Here is a 14,470-nt window from a genome sequence, read left to right as displayed (position 1 = left end):
ACTCTCTTGATTTACAGCAGAGACAGATAGTTGAGAAGTCTTTTCTCACATAGCTAGCACAAGCCTGCGCTTTTCCTTGCTGGCAGGGTGGAAATGACAGATTAGTCCTAGGAAGAAAAATCAAGCAATATTAGCAGAGGATGGTTTCGATCCATCGACCTCTGGGTTATGGGCCCAGCACGCTTCCGCTGCGCCACTCTGCTCCCTTGTGAAAGTGCTCTCTTTATGCAGAGGAGGAGCTTTCAGCGGAGTGGCAAGGGATTGGTGGGGCTCTCTCCTCATTTGCCTAAGCACATCGCAAGGTATGCTGGGTACAGAAAATCTTCATCTTCCCCACTCACAGTCAGTCATAACTGAAAGTGCAGACCCTCTTAGGAATTAGCCGTTTCAGGCCTTTACCAAGACAGCAGCTCTCTGTCCCTGTCCTTTCTCTGTGATCCTAGCACTAGCATACTCAGGATTTGGCTTTACCTGGGAGCCAGCGATCTACCCGGTGAGGGCTTGCCCGGTGTGAGGCTTTTGAGCGTTTGGGAGCGTTCGGGACGTGAGAGGACGCTGGACAGGAAACTATGCCAATTTGAAGTATCCAACCTTCCTGCTGCAGTGAGAGGCTCTTTCCGTGGAAATCTGCCACTTGGAGTCCTCTCAACTTGCCCTCTGATAAAACATTTTTCTGAGCCGCAGTTACATCCGATGGTTACAAGGTGGCGCTGCATTCAGGTGAGAACACAAGTATGCACAAAATCTTGGGGACTTTTGCCAGATTTATCGGTGGATCTTGCCTATTATTTTCAGAGGCTAGATATCGCCTAGAAATGCTTTTTAACATAGGGATGCTGGGGTTATAATTTCTGGTCGGGGCGCAGCCCTTTCATTGCCTGCCCCCAGCAAAATATTTATTATCAGCACATGTGAGTGGTGAGTGCTTTATGGAAAATAGCATATATTGGGACAATGAATGTAGCAGATGAGGCGATCGAGATGTCTACCTACGTGTTTGATTATTTTTTTATATAACGGCTGATTATTCTGTTTCTGATATTTCAGTTTTGTGACATGTTGCATTAAAATATATCCTGCTTGGAGAATATATAAATATTTGCACTGCGTTGGCCGGGAATCGAACCCGGGTCAACTGCTTGGAAGGCAGCTATGCTCACCACTATACCACCAACGCCCTCTGATGTGTGTCCTCTAGGTTCCAGATGTTACAACGCCGAGTGCAGTGGCAATCTTGCACCGGTTCCAATCGTGCAGTTGGTGTGGATACCAACATGAAAAGCTGTAGAAATTGTCTTGCAGAGGGTAAAGAACTGGGGATTGAAACCAAGGATAAAGCTGTGCAGAAGAGAAGAAATGGAAAGCAGCAGTACAAATAGTGGAAATGAGCATATGGGCAGCATCGGAAGCAAAGCAGCGAAGAGAAAGGGAGTAAATTCCATGAAATGCATAGGAGATTGATAAAAGCAGAACAAAAAGGGAAGAATTAAATTCAAAGCATGCCCCGAAACACGTGTGAAGGTCCCACCTGTCATTTATGCTTCTAATTGGGTATCTTTACTTTCAAAGTATAGGGTTGATCCTTTGACGATCACTCTCTTGATTTACAGCAGAGACAGATAGTTGAGAAGTCTTTTCTCACATAGCTAGCACAAGCCTGCGCTTTTCCTTGCTGGCAGGGTGGAAATGACAGATTAGTCCTAGGAAGAAAAATCAAGCAATATTAGCAGAGGATGGTTTCGATCCATCGACCTCTGGGTTATGGGCCCAGCACGCTTCCGCTGCGCCACTCTGCTCCCTTGTGAAAGTGCTCTCTTTATGCAGAGGAGGAGCTTTCAGCGGAGTGGCAAGGGATTGGTGGGGCTCTCTCCTCATTTGCCTAAGAACATCGCAAGGTATGCTGGGTACAGAAAATCTTCATCTTCCCCACTCACAGTCAGTCATAACTGAAAGTGCAGACCCTCTTAGGAATTAGCCGTTTCAGGCCTTTACCAAGACAGCAGCTCTCTGTCCCTGTCCTTTCTCTGTGATCCTAGCACTAGCATACTCAGGATTTGGCTTTACCTGGGAGCCAGAGATCTACCCGGTGAGGGCTTGCCCGGTGTGAGGCTTTTGAGCGTTTGGGAGCGTTCGGGACGTGAGAGGACGCTGGACAGGAAACTATGCCAATTTGAAGTATCCAACCTTCCTGCTGCAGTGAGAGGCTCTTTCCGTGGAAATCTGCCACTTGGAGTCCTCTCAACTTGCCCTCTGATAAAACATTTTTCTGAGCCGCAGTTACATCCGATGGTTACAAGGTGGCGCTGCATTCAGGTGAGAACACAAGTATGCACAAAATCTTGGGGACTTTTGCCAGATTTATCGGTGGATCTTGCCTATTATTTTCAGAGGCTAGATATCGCCTAGAAATGCTTTTTAACATAGGGATGCTGGGGTTATAATTTCTGGTCGGGGCTCAGCCCTTTCATTGCCTGCCCCCAGCAAAATATTTATTATCAGCACATGTGAGTGGTGAGTGCTTTATGGAAAATAGCATATATTGGGACAATGAATGTAGCAGATGAGGCGATCGAGATGTCTACCTACGTGTTTGATTATTTTTTTATATAACGGCTGATTATTCTGTTTCTGATATTTCAGTTTTGTGACATGTTGCATTAAAATATATCCTGCTTGGAGAATATATAAATATTTGCACTGCGTTGGCCGGGAATCGAACCCGGGTCAACTGCTTGGAAGGCAGCTATGCTCACCACTATACCACCAACGCCCTCTGATGTGTGTCCTCTAGGTTCCAGATGTTACAACGCCGAGTGCAGTGGCAATCTTGCACCGGTTCCAATCGTGCATTTGGTGTGGATACCAACATGAAAAGCTGTAGAAATTGTCTTGCAGAGGGTAAAGAACTGGGGATTGAAACCAAGGATAAAGCTGTGCAGAAGAGAAGAAATGGAAAGCAGCAGTACAAATAGTGGAAATGAGCATATGGGCAGCATCGGAAGCAAAGCAGCGAAGAGAAAGGGAGTAAATTCCATGAAATGCATAGGAGATTGATAAAAGCAGAACAAAAAGGGAAGAATTAAATTCAAAGCATGCCCCGAAAAACGTGTGAAGGTCCCACCTGTCATTTATGCTTCTAATTGGGTATCTTTACTTTCAAAGTATAGGGTTGATCCTTTGACGATCACTCTCTTGATTTACAGCAGAGACAGATAGTTGAGAAGTCTTTTCTCACATAGCTAGCACAAGCCTGCGCTTTTCCTTGCTGGCAGGGTGGAAATGACAGATTAGTCCTAGGAAGAAAAATCAAGCAATATTAGCAGAGGATGGTTTCGATCCATCGACCTCTGGGTTATGGGCCCAGCACGCTTCCGCTGCGCCACTCTGCTCCCTTGTGAAAGTGCTCTCTTTATGCAGAGGAGGAGCTTTCAGCGGAGTGGCAAGGGATTGGTGGGGCTCTCTCCTCATTTGCCTAAGCACATCGCAAGGTATGCTGGGTACAGAAAATCTTCATCTTCCCCACTCACAGTCAGTCATAACTGAAAGTGCAGACCCTCTTAGGAATTAGCCGTTTCAGGCCTTTACCAAGACAGCAGCTCTCTGTCCCTGTCCTTTCTCTGTGATCCTAGCACTAGCATACTCAGGATTTGGCTTTACCTGGGAGCCAGAGATCTACCCGGTGAGGGCTTGCCCGGTGTGAGGCTTTTGAGCGTTTGGGAGCGTTCGGGACGTGAGAGGACGCTGGACAGGAAACTATGCCAATTTGAAGTATCCAACCTTCCTGCTGCAGTGAGAGGCTCTTTCCGTGGAAATCTGCCACTTGGAGTCCTCTCAACTTGCCCTCTGATAAAACATTTTTCTGAGCCGCAGTTACATCCGATGGTTACAAGGTGGCGCTGCATTCAGGTGAGAACACAAGTATGCACAAAATCTTGGGGACTTTTGCCAGATTTATCGGTGGATCTTGCCTATTATTTTCAGAGGCTAGATATCGCCTAGAAATGCTTTTTAACATAGGGATGCTGGGGTTATAATTTCTGGTCGGGGCGCAGCCCTTTCATTGCCTGCCCCCAGCAAAATATTTATTATCAGCACATGTGAGTGGTGAGTGCTTTATGGAAAATAGCATATATTGGGACAATGAATGTAGCAGATGAGGCGATCGAGATGTCTACCTACGTGTTTGATTATTTTTTTATATAACGGCTGATTATTCTGTTTCTGATATTTCAGTTTTGTGACATGTTGCATTAAAATATATCCTGCTTGGAGAATATATAAATATTTGCACTGCGTTGGCCGGGAATCGAACCCGGGTCAACTGCTTGGAAGGCAGCTATGCTCACCACTATACCACCAACGCCCTCTGATGTGTGTCCTCTAGGTTCCAGATGTTACAACGCCGAGTGCAGTGGCAATCTTGCACCGGTTCCAATTGTGCATTTGGTGTGGATACCAACATGAAAAGCTGTAGAAATTGTCTTGCAGTGGGTAAAGAACTGGGGATTGAAACCAAGGATAAAGCTGTGCAGAAGAGAAGAAATGGAAAGCAGCAGTACAAATAGTGGAAATGAGCATATGGGCAGCATCGGAAGCAAAGCAGCGAAGAGAAAGGGAGTAAATTCCATGAAATGCATAGGAGATTGATAAAAGCAGAACAAAAAGGGAAGAATTAAATTCAAAGCATGCCCCGAAAAACGTGTGAAGGTCCCACCTGTCATTTATGCTTCTAATTGGGTATCTTTACTTTCAAAGTATAGGGTTGATCCTTTGACGATCACTCTCTTGATTTACAGCAGAGACAGATAGTTGAGAAGTCTTTTCTCACATAGCTAGCACAAGCCTGCGCTTTTCCTTGCTGGCAGGGTGGAAATGACAGATTAGTCCTAGGAAGAAAAATCAAGCAATATTAGCAGAGGATGGTTTCGATCCATCGACCTCTGGGTTATGGGCCCAGCACGCTTCCGCTGCGCCACTCTGCTCCCTTGTGAAAGTGCTCTCTTTATGCAGAGGAGGAGCTTTCAGCGGAGTGGCAAGGGATTGGTGGGGCTCTCTCCTCATTTGCCTAAGCACATCGCAAGGTATGCTGGGTACAGAAAATCTTCATCTTCCCCACTCACAGTCAGTCATAACTGAAAGTGCAGACCCTCTTAGGAATTAGCCGTTTCAGGCCTTTACCAAGACAGCAGCTCTCTGTCCCTGTCCTTTCTCTGTGATCCTAGCACTAGCATACTCAGGATTTGGCTTTACCTGGGAGCCAGAGATCTACCCGGTGAGGGCTTGCCCGGTGTGAGGCTTTTGAGCGTTTGGGAGCGTTCGGGACGTGAGAGGACGCTGGACAGGAAACTATGCCAATTTGAAGTATCCAACCTTCCTGCTGCAGTGAGAGGCTCTTTCCGTGGAAATCTGCCACTTGGAGTCCTCTCAACTTGCCCTCTGATAAAACATTTTTCTGAGCCGCAGTTACATCCGATGGTTACAAGGTGGCGCTGCATTCAGGTGAGAACACAAGTATGCACAAAATCTTGGGGACTTTTGCCAGATTTATCGGTGGATCTTGCCTATTATTTTCAGAGGCTAGATATCGCCTAGAAATGCTTTTTAACATAGGGATGCTGGGGTTATAATTTCTGGTCGGGGCGCAGCCCTTTCATTGCCTGCCCCCAGCAAAATATTTATTATCAGCACATGTGAGTGGTGAGTGCTTTATGGAAAATAGCATATATTGGGACAATGAATGTAGCAGATGAGGCGATCGAGATGTCTACCTACGTGTTTGATTATTTTTTTATATAACGGCTGATTATTCTGTTTCTGATATTTCAGTTTTGTGACATGTTGCATTAAAATATATCCTGCTTGGAGAATATATAAATATTTGCACTGCGTTGGCCGGGAATCGAACCCGGGTCAACTGCTTGGAAGGCAGCTATGCTCACCACTATACCACCAACGCCCTCTGATGTGTGTCCTCTAGGTTCCAGATGTTACAACGCCGAGTGCAGTGGCAATCTTGCACCGGTTCCAATCGTGCATTTGGTGTGGATACCAACATGAAAAGCTGTAGAAATTGTCTTGCAGAGGGTAAAGAACTGGGGATTGAAACCAAGGATAAAGCTGTGCAGAAGAGAAGAAATGGAAAGCAGCAGTACAAATAGTGGAAATGAGCATATGGGCAGCATCGGAAGCAAAGCAGCGAAGAGAAAGGGAGTAAATTCCATGAAATGCATAGGAGATTGATAAAAGCAGAACAAAAAGGGAAGAATTAAATTCAAAGCATGCCCCGAAAAACGTGTGAAGGTCCCACCTGTCATTTATGCTTCTAATTGGGTATCTTTACTTTCAAAGTATAGGGTTGATCCTTTGACGATCACTCTCTTGATTTACAGCAGAGACAGATAGTTGAGAAGTCTTTTCTCACATAGCTAGCACAAGCCTGCGCTTTTCCTTGCTGGCAGGGTGGAAATGACAGATTAGTCCTAGGAAGAAAAATCAAGCAATATTAGCAGAGGATGGTTTCGATCCATCGACCTCTGGGTTATGGGCCCAGCACGCTTCCGCTGCGCCACTCTGCTCCCTTGTGAAAGTGCTCTCTTTATGCAGAGGAGGAGCTTTCAGCGGAGTGGCAAGGGATTGGTGGGGCTCTCTCCTCATTTGCCTAAGCACATCGCAAGGTATGCTGGGTACAGAAAATCTTCATCTTCCCCACTCACAGTCAGTCATAACTGAAAGTGCAGACCCTCTTAGGAATTAGCCGTTTCAGGCCTTTACCAAGACAGCAGCTCTCTGTCCCTGTCCTTTCTCTGTGATCCTAGCACTAGCATACTCAGGATTTGGCTTTACCTGGGAGCCAGAGATCTACCCGGTGAGGGCTTGCCCGGTGTGAGGCTTTTGAGCGTTTGGGAGCGTTCGGGACGTGAGAGGACGCTGGACAGGAAACTATGCCAATTTGAAGTATCCAACCTTCCTGCTGCAGTGAGAGGCTCTTTCCGTGGAAATCTGCCACTTGGAGTCCTCTCAACTTGCCCTCTGATAAAACATTTTTCTGAGCCGCAGTTACATCCGATGGTTACAAGGTGGCGCTGCATTCAGGTGAGAACACAAGTATGCACAAAATCTTGGGGACTTTTGCCAGATTTATCGGTGGATCTTGCCTATTATTTTCAGAGGCTAGATATCGCCTAGAAATGCTTTTTAACATAGGGATGCTGGGGTTATAATTTCTGGTCGGGGCGCAGCCCTTTCATTGCCTGCCCCCAGCAAAATATTTATTATCAGCACATGTGAGTGGTGAGTGCTTTATGGAAAATAGCATATATTGGGACAATGAATGTAGCAGATGAGGCGATCGAGATGTCTACCTACGTGTTTGATTATTTTTTTATATAACGGCTGATTATTCTGTTTCTGATATTTCAGTTTTGTGACATGTTGCATTAAAATATATCCTGCTTGGAGAATATATAAATATTTGCACTGCGTTGGCCGGGAATCGAACCCGGGTCAACTGCTTGGAAGGCAGCTATGCTCACCACTATACCACCAACGCCCTCTGATGTGTGTCCTCTAGGTTCCAGATGTTACAACGCCGAGTGCAGTGGCAATCTTGCACCGGTTCCAATCGTGCATTTGGTGTGGATACCAACATGAAAAGCTGTAGAAATTGTCTTGCAGTGGGTAAAGAACTGGGGATTGAAACCAAGGATAAAGCTGTGCAGAAGAGAAGAAATGGAAAGCAGCAGTACAAATAGTGGAAATGAGCATATGGGCAGCATCGGAAGCAAAGCAGCGAAGAGAAAGGGAGTAAATTCCATGAAATGCATAGGAGATTGATAAAAGCAGAACAAAAAGGGAAGAATTAAATTCAAAGCATGCCCCGAAAAACGTGTGAAGGTCCCACCTGTCATTTATGCTTCTAATTGGGTATCTTTACTTTCAAAGTATAGGGTTGATCCTTTGACGATCACTCTCTTGATTTACAGCAGAGACAGATAGTTGAGAAGTCTTTTCTCACATAGCTAGCACAAGCCTGCGCTTTTCCTTGCTGGCAGGGTGGAAATGACAGATTAGTCCTAGGAAGAAAAATCAAGCAATATTAGCAGAGGATGGTTTCGATCCATCGACCTCTGGGTTATGGGCCCAGCACGCTTCCGCTGCGCCACTCTGCTCCCTTGTGAAAGTGCTCTCTTTATGCAGAGGAGGAGCTTTCAGCGGAGTGGCAAGGGATTGGTGGGGCTCTCTCCTCATTTGCCTAAGCACATCGCAAGGTATGCTGGGTACAGAAAATCTTCATCTTCCCCACTCACAGTCAGTCATAACTGAAAGTGCAGACCCTCTTAGGAATTAGCCGTTTCAGGCCTTTACCAAGACAGCAGCTCTCTGTCCCTGTCCTTTCTCTGTGATCCTAGCACTAGCATACTCAGGATTTGGCTTTACCTGGGAGCCAGCGATCTACCCGGTGAGGGCTTGCCCGGTGTGAGGCTTTTGAGCGTTTGGGAGCGTTCGGGACGTGAGAGGACGCTGGACAGGAAACTATGCCAATTTGAAGTATCCAACCTTCCTGCTGCAGTGAGAGGCTCTTTCCGTGGAAATCTGCCACTTGGAGTCCTCTCAACTTGCCCTCTGATAAAACATTTTTCTGAGCCGCAGTTACATCCGATGGTTACAAGGTGGCGCTGCATTCAGGTGAGAACACAAGTATGCACAAAATCTTGGGGACTTTTGCCAGATTTATCGGTGGATCTTGCCTATTATTTTCAGAGGCTAGATATCGCCTAGAAATGCTTTTTAACATAGGGATGCTGGGGTTATAATTTCTGGTCGGGGCGCAGCCCTTTCATTGCCTGCCCCCAGCAAAATATTTATTATCAGCACATGTGAGTGGTGAGTGCTTTATGGAAAATAGCATATATTGGGACAATGAATGTAGCAGATGAGGCGATCGAGATGTCTACCTACGTGTTTGATTATTTTTTTATATAACGGCTGATTATTCTGTTTCTGATATTTCAGTTTTGTGACATGTTGCATTAAAATATATCCTGCTTGGAGAATATATAAATATTTGCACTGCGTTGGCCGGGAATCGAACCCGGGTCAACTGCTTGGAAGGCAGCTATGCTCACCACTATACCACCAACGCCCTCTGATGTGTGTCCTCTAGGTTCCAGATGTTACAACGCCGAGTGCAGTGGCAATCTTGCACCGGTTCCAATCGTGCAGTTGGTGTGGATACCAACATGAAAAGCTGTAGAAATTGTCTTGCAGAGGGTAAAGAACTGGGGATTGAAACCAAGGATAAAGCTGTGCAGAAGAGAAGAAATGGAAAGCAGCAGTACAAATAGTGGAAATGAGCATATGGGCAGCATCGGAAGCAAAGCAGCGAAGAGAAAGGGAGTAAATTCCATGAAATGCATAGGAGATTGATAAAAGCAGAACAAAAAGGGAAGAATTAAATTCAAAGCATGCCCCGAAACACGTGTGAAGGTCCCACCTGTCATTTATGCTTCTAATTGGGTATCTTTACTTTCAAAGTATAGGGTTGATCCTTTGACGATCACTCTCTTGATTTACAGCAGAGACAGATAGTTGAGAAGTCTTTTCTCACATAGCTAGCACAAGCCTGCGCTTTTCCTTGCTGGCAGGGTGGAAATGACAGATTAGTCCTAGGAAGAAAAATCAAGCAATATTAGCAGAGGATGGTTTCGATCCATCGACCTCTGGGTTATGGGCCCAGCACGCTTCCGCTGCGCCACTCTGCTCCCTTGTGAAAGTGCTCTCTTTATGCAGAGGAGGAGCTTTCAGCGGAGTGGCAAGGGATTGGTGGGGCTCTCTCCTCATTTGCCTAAGAACATCGCAAGGTATGCTGGGTACAGAAAATCTTCATCTTCCCCACTCACAGTCAGTCATAACTGAAAGTGCAGACCCTCTTAGGAATTAGCCGTTTCAGGCCTTTACCAAGACAGCAGCTCTCTGTCCCTGTCCTTTCTCTGTGATCCTAGCACTAGCATACTCAGGATTTGGCTTTACCTGGGAGCCAGAGATCTACCCGGTGAGGGCTTGCCCGGTGTGAGGCTTTTGAGCGTTTGGGAGCGTTCGGGACGTGAGAGGACGCTGGACAGGAAACTATGCCAATTTGAAGTATCCAACCTTCCTGCTGCAGTGAGAGGCTCTTTCCGTGGAAATCTGCCACTTGGAGTCCTCTCAACTTGCCCTCTGATAAAACATTTTTCTGAGCCGCAGTTACATCCGATGGTTACAAGGTGGCGCTGCATTCAGGTGAGAACACAAGTATGCACAAAATCTTGGGGACTTTTGCCAGATTTATCGGTGGATCTTGCCTATTATTTTCAGAGGCTAGATATCGCCTAGAAATGCTTTTTAACATAGGGATGCTGGGGTTATAATTTCTGGTCGGGGCTCAGCCCTTTCATTGCCTGCCCCCAGCAAAATATTTATTATCAGCACATGTGAGTGGTGAGTGCTTTATGGAAAATAGCATATATTGGGACAATGAATGTAGCAGATGAGGCGATCGAGATGTCTACCTACGTGTTTGATTATTTTTTTATATAACGGCTGATTATTCTGTTTCTGATATTTCAGTTTTGTGACATGTTGCATTAAAATATATCCTGCTTGGAGAATATATAAATATTTGCACTGCGTTGGCCGGGAATCGAACCCGGGTCAACTGCTTGGAAGGCAGCTATGCTCACCACTATACCACCAACGCCCTCTGATGTGTGTCCTCTAGGTTCCAGATGTTACAACGCCGAGTGCAGTGGCAATCTTGCACCGGTTCCAATCGTGCATTTGGTGTGGATACCAACATGAAAAGCTGTAGAAATTGTCTTGCAGTGGGTAAAGAACTGGGGATTGAAACCAAGGATAAAGCTGTGCAGAAGAGAAGAAATGGAAAGCAGCAGTACAAATAGTGGAAATGAGCATATGGGCAGCATCGGAAGCAAAGCAGCGAAGAGAAAGGGAGTAAATTCCATGAAATGCATAGGAGATTGATAAAAGCAGAACAAAAAGGGAAGAATTAAATTCAAAGCATGCCCCGAAAAACGTGTGAAGGTCCCACCTGTCATTTATGCTTCTAATTGGGTATCTTTACTTTCAAAGTATAGGGTTGATCCTTTGACGATCACTCTCTTGATTTACAGCAGAGACAGATAGTTGAGAAGTCTTTTCTCACATAGCTAGCACAAGCCTGCGCTTTTCCTTGCTGGCAGGGTGGAAATGACAGATTAGTCCTAGGAAGAAAAATCAAGCAATATTAGCAGAGGATGGTTTCGATCCATCGACCTCTGGGTTATGGGCCCAGCACGCTTCCGCTGCGCCACTCTGCTCCCTTGTGAAAGTGCTCTCTTTATGCAGAGGAGGAGCTTTCAGCGGAGTGGCAAGGGATTGGTGGGGCTCTCTCCTCATTTGCCTAAGCACATCGCAAGGTATGCTGGGTACAGAAAATCTTCATCTTCCCCACTCACAGTCAGTCATAACTGAAAGTGCAGACCCTCTTAGGAATTAGCCGTTTCAGGCCTTTACCAAGACAGCAGCTCTCTGTCCCTGTCCTTTCTCTGTGATCCTAGCACTAGCATACTCAGGATTTGGCTTTACCTGGGAGCCAGCGATCTACCCGGTGAGGGCTTGCCCGGTGTGAGGCTTTTGAGCGTTTGGGAGCGTTCGGGACGTGAGAGGACGCTGGACAGGAAACTATGCCAATTTGAAGTATCCAACCTTCCTGCTGCAGTGAGAGGCTCTTTCCGTGGAAATCTGCCACTTGGAGTCCTCTCAACTTGCCCTCTGATAAAACATTTTTCTGAGCCGCAGTTACATCCGATGGTTACAAGGTGGCGCTGCATTCAGGTGAGAACACAAGTATGCACAAAATCTTGGGGACTTTTGCCAGATTTATCGGTGGATCTTGCCTATTATTTTCAGAGGCTAGATATCGCCTAGAAATGCTTTTTAACATAGGGATGCTGGGGTTATAATTTCTGGTCGGGGCGCAGCCCTTTCATTGCCTGCCCCCAGCAAAATATTTATTATCAGCACATGTGAGTGGTGAGTGCTTTATGGAAAATAGCATATATTGGGACAATGAATGTAGCAGATGAGGCGATCGAGATGTCTACCTACGTGTTTGATTATTTTTTTATATAACGGCTGATTATTCTGTTTCTGATATTTCAGTTTTGTGACATGTTGCATTAAAATATATCCTGCTTGGAGAATATATAAATATTTGCACTGCGTTGGCCGGGAATCGAACCCGGGTCAACTGCTTGGAAGGCAGCTATGCTCACCACTATACCACCAACGCCCTCTGATGTGTGTCCTCTAGGTTCCAGATGTTACAACGCCGAGTGCAGTGGCAATCTTGCACCGGTTCCAATCGTGCAGTTGGTGTGGATACCAACATGAAAAGCTGTAGAAATTGTCTTGCAGAGGGTAAAGAACTGGGGATTGAAACCAAGGATAAAGCTGTGCAGAAGAGAAGAAATGGAAAGCAGCAGTACAAATAGTGGAAATGAGCATATGGGCAGCATCGGAAGCAAAGCAGCGAAGAGAAAGGGAGTAAATTCCATGAAATGCATAGGAGATTGATAAAAGCAGAACAAAAAGGGAAGAATTAAATTCAAAGCATGCCCCGAAACACGTGTGAAGGTCCCACCTGTCATTTATGCTTCTAATTGGGTATCTTTACTTTCAAAGTATAGGGTTGATCCTTTGACGATCACTCTCTTGATTTACAGCAGAGACAGATAGTTGAGAAGTCTTTTCTCACATAGCTAGCACAAGCCTGCGCTTTTCCTTGCTGGCAGGGTGGAAATGACAGATTAGTCCTAGGAAGAAAAATCAAGCAATATTAGCAGAGGATGGTTTCGATCCATCGACCTCTGGGTTATGGGCCCAGCACGCTTCCGCTGCGCCACTCTGCTCCCTTGTGAAAGTGCTCTCTTTATGCAGAGGAGGAGCTTTCAGCGGAGTGGCAAGGGATTGGTGGGGCTCTCTCCTCATTTGCCTAAGAACATCGCAAGGTATGCTGGGTACAGAAAATCTTCATCTTCCCCACTCACAGTCAGTCATAACTGAAAGTGCAGACCCTCTTAGGAATTAGCCGTTTCAGGCCTTTACCAAGACAGCAGCTCTCTGTCCCTGTCCTTTCTCTGTGATCCTAGCACTAGCATACTCAGGATTTGGCTTTACCTGGGAGCCAGAGATCTACCCGGTGAGGGCTTGCCCGGTGTGAGGCTTTTGAGCGTTTGGGAGCGTTCGGGACGTGAGAGGACGCTGGACAGGAAACTATGCCAATTTGAAGTATCCAACCTTCCTGCTGCAGTGAGAGGCTCTTTCCGTGGAAATCTGCCACTTGGAGTCCTCTCAACTTGCCCTCTGATAAAACATTTTTCTGAGCCGCAGTTACATCCGATGGTTACAAGGTGGCGCTGCATTCAGGTGAGAACACAAGTATGCACAAAATCTTGGGGACTTTTGCCAGATTTATCGGTGGATCTTGCCTATTATTTTCAGAGGCTAGATATCGCCTAGAAATGCTTTTTAACATAGGGATGCTGGGGTTATAATTTCTGGTCGGGGCGCAGCCCTTTCATTGCCTGCCCCCAGCAAAATATTTATTATCAGCACATGTGAGTGGTGAGTGCTTTATGGAAAATAGCATATATTGGGACAATGAATGTAGCAGATGAGGCGATCGAGATGTCTACCTACGTGTTTGATTATTTTTTTATATAACGGCTGATTATTCTGTTTCTGATATTTCAGTTTTGTGACATGTTGCATTAAAATATATCCTGCTTGGAGAATATATAAATATTTGCACTGCGTTGGCCGGGAATCGAACCCGGGTCAACTGCTTGGAAGGCAGCTATGCTCACCACTATACCACCAACGCCCTCTGATGTGTGTCCTCTAGGTTCCAGATGTTACAACGCCGAGTGCAGTGGCAATCTTGCACCGGTTCCAATCGTGCATTTGGTGTGGATACCAACATGAAAAGCTGTAGAAATTGTCTTGCAGAGGGTAAAGAACTGGGGATTGAAACCAAGGATAAAGCTGTGCAGAAGAGAAGAAATGGAAAGCAGCAGTACAAATAGTGGAAATGAGCATATGGGCAGCATCGGAAGCAAAGCAGCGAAGAGAAAGGGAGTAAATTCCATGAAATGCATAGGAGATTGATAAAAGCAGAACAAAAAGGGAAGAATTAAATTCAAAGCATGCCCCGAAAAACGTGTGAAGGTCCCACCTGTCATTTATGCTTCTAATTGGGTATCTTTACTTTCAAAGTATAGGGTTGATCCTTTGACGATCACTCTCTTGATTTACAGCAGAGACAGATAGTTGAGAAGTCTTTTCTCACATAGCTAGCACAAGCCTGCGCTTTTCCTTGCTGGCAGGGTGGAAATGACAGATTAGTCCTAGGAAGAAAAATCAAGCAATATTA

General features: G+C 45.8%; 9 non-coding genes across 9 annotated transcripts; all 9 read right to left on the bottom strand.

The window, feature by feature from the left end:
* Positions 1 to 1,105: 1,105 nt before the first annotated feature.
* Positions 1,106 to 1,177, bottom strand: TRNAG-UCC (transfer RNA glycine (anticodon UCC)). The gene has a single exon. It is a non-coding gene; the product is annotated as a tRNA-Gly (tRNA).
* Positions 1,178 to 2,698: 1,521 nt separating this feature from the next.
* TRNAG-UCC (transfer RNA glycine (anticodon UCC)) lies at positions 2,699 to 2,770 on the bottom strand. Its single transcript has one exon. It is a non-coding gene; the product is annotated as a tRNA-Gly (tRNA).
* Positions 2,771 to 4,291: 1,521 nt separating this feature from the next.
* Positions 4,292 to 4,363, bottom strand: TRNAG-UCC (transfer RNA glycine (anticodon UCC)). The gene has a single exon. It is a non-coding gene; the product is annotated as a tRNA-Gly (tRNA).
* A 1,521-nt stretch (positions 4,364 to 5,884) lies between these two features.
* Positions 5,885 to 5,956, bottom strand: TRNAG-UCC (transfer RNA glycine (anticodon UCC)). The gene has a single exon. It is a non-coding gene; the product is annotated as a tRNA-Gly (tRNA).
* A 1,521-nt stretch (positions 5,957 to 7,477) lies between these two features.
* TRNAG-UCC (transfer RNA glycine (anticodon UCC)) lies at positions 7,478 to 7,549 on the bottom strand. The gene has a single exon. It is a non-coding gene; the product is annotated as a tRNA-Gly (tRNA).
* Positions 7,550 to 9,070: 1,521 nt separating this feature from the next.
* TRNAG-UCC (transfer RNA glycine (anticodon UCC)) lies at positions 9,071 to 9,142 on the bottom strand. Its single transcript has one exon. It is a non-coding gene; the product is annotated as a tRNA-Gly (tRNA).
* Positions 9,143 to 10,663: 1,521 nt separating this feature from the next.
* TRNAG-UCC (transfer RNA glycine (anticodon UCC)) lies at positions 10,664 to 10,735 on the bottom strand. The gene has a single exon. It is a non-coding gene; the product is annotated as a tRNA-Gly (tRNA).
* A 1,521-nt stretch (positions 10,736 to 12,256) lies between these two features.
* On the bottom strand, positions 12,257 to 12,328 carry TRNAG-UCC (transfer RNA glycine (anticodon UCC)). The gene has a single exon. It is a non-coding gene; the product is annotated as a tRNA-Gly (tRNA).
* Positions 12,329 to 13,849: 1,521 nt separating this feature from the next.
* On the bottom strand, positions 13,850 to 13,921 carry TRNAG-UCC (transfer RNA glycine (anticodon UCC)). Its single transcript has one exon. It is a non-coding gene; the product is annotated as a tRNA-Gly (tRNA).
* Positions 13,922 to 14,470: the final 549 nt, after the last annotated feature.

This window comes from Triturus cristatus, chromosome 11, assembly GCF_964204655.1.
Source record: "Triturus cristatus chromosome 11, aTriCri1.1, whole genome shotgun sequence".
Classification (NCBI taxonomy): Eukaryota; Metazoa; Chordata; class Amphibia; order Caudata; family Salamandridae; genus Triturus; species Triturus cristatus.
The sequence above is the reverse complement of the archived record's forward strand: the minus strand, read 5'-3'. Positions and strand labels throughout refer to the sequence as shown.